Source organism: Pteropus vampyrus, unplaced genomic scaffold, assembly GCF_000151845.1.
Source record: "Pteropus vampyrus isolate Shadow unplaced genomic scaffold, Pvam_2.0 Scaffold24, whole genome shotgun sequence".
NCBI classification, from domain to species: domain Eukaryota; kingdom Metazoa; phylum Chordata; class Mammalia; order Chiroptera; family Pteropodidae; genus Pteropus; species Pteropus vampyrus.
The window spans coordinates 12445659-12447424 of record NW_011888805.1 but is presented as its reverse complement, the minus strand read 5'-3'; the positions used below and the strand labels follow the sequence as shown (position 1 = coordinate 12447424).

The 1766-nt window shown below is 40.3% G+C and overlaps 1 pseudogene; it reads left to right on the top strand.

Moving 5' to 3' along the window:
- Window positions 1-504: 504 nt before the first annotated feature.
- LOC105289529 overlaps window positions 505-1766 on the top strand; it is a 5208-nt pseudogene continuing 3946 nt past the window's right edge.

Below are 1766 nucleotides of genomic sequence, written 5' to 3'. Positions count from 1 at the left end.
GATGGTAGACATCAAGAGGAGAAAGATTTTTGGGAAATCTCTTCCATTCTCCTAGAGTGTATTTCACAACTTTTTCTTCCTTCTCAAACTTTTAGTACTCTCTTTCCCATTTTTATGTAGCTGATGACCTCCTTTATTTTCCTGAGAAAAATTCACAGATGCAGTTAGAGGGTTAGAAGAAAACACCCCAGGTGCTCAGATCAGCACATCTATCAGCCTCCTTGGCTGTTCCTCACAGTCTGGTTTCCCTCCTGTGATGGATGAACTTGTACCTGCATCTCACCCTTCTGACTCATGCAACCGTTTCCTTTCTGCTGTATCATTAGTTAACCACTCTCTTTTGAGTCATCGAGATCTCTGTTGAGATTATTAAGAGCAAAGATGTGTCATTACAAACTCAGGCTAAAATCATCCACACTTTCATATTTTCAATTACTATGTACAGATGCAACAGTTGGACAGTGAAAAAAGCTGATAGGAAAAAGAAATTGATTAATTTCAAATATGATATTGGAGGAGAGCTCTAAGGATACCTTGGATTGCCAGAAAGATGAACAAGTGGGTTTTAGAGCAGATTAACCCTGAAAACATCACTGGAGGCAAAACGACAAAATAAAGGTGCTCTATTTCAGGCACATTATGAGAATGCAGGATTCTTTGGAAAAGACAATAATGCTGGGAAAATATAAGGAAGCAGGAAAAGAGAAAGACCGAATATGAGATGAATTCGTTCCATAAAAGAAGCCATAGGCAGGAATCTACAGGAGCTGATGCAGGACAGTTGAGCACAGGCCATTGTGGGCATCATGATAATCACTCATTCATTGGGTTGCCAGGAACTTGAGCTGACTCAGTGCAATGGCACGTAACACACATTAAGTCCCGTTAGCACACAAACATGTTATATTTACATAGCACAGAGTAGATGCTCAAAGAATATTTTTGAAATAATGAAAAAGTGAAATAGACATTGCTTGGAAAAAACTAAATATTGTAGGTTCTTAGAGCTAACCTTTCTTTGATGCACTAGAGAAATAAAATGCAAAGTTTGGTACTGTGGGGAAAAGAACCTTATGAATAAAGAGAGTGAGGAAAGGCAGCATGAGGCAGTGGGATGGAGCCAAGAGCTATAGTGCTGCAGTGTGCAAGGCTCCTAATGGACGGAGTCAGGACATTGAATTCTTGTGCCCTTTCTCCAATGATCAGCTGGACAGTCTTTGGGAAAGGAACCCATATTCTCCCTGGCTCTGTTTCCTCATCAATAGGATAAGGTTTAAATGATTAGTAAGACACCAAATATTCTGATTATAAAAATGTTGTGCCTAACATATTGTTAATAGGAGAATTAGTAGAACTATGTCTTCATTTTCATTTTCCATTACAGTTGTCCCCTTCTCGCTACCTCTTATCACCATCTCTCCCTCTCCTTCTCCTACAAGTGTCTATTATGTTCCATGGAACCATGATTACCCGATGCACCAGACTCCTAGTTGCTCTCTTTTGCCAACATCCCCATTTCATCATCAGTTCAGGCTGCTAATCCTTTATGTAAAACCCCACTCGGCTTGCCACGACCCAGGCCCTCTTCACCTCACATCTGAATCCCTGTGGTTATCTCCTCCTTGGAACCATCTCTGACCTCCTCCTTTGAATTCATCTTAATGCAGCAGGTGTCATCCTTGAATAGAAAGAGTTTTCATTACCTCAGTCCTTGCTTAATTATTTAGGTGATTTCCAGTCTTTTCAACCAAATTAATGCCTAGCTC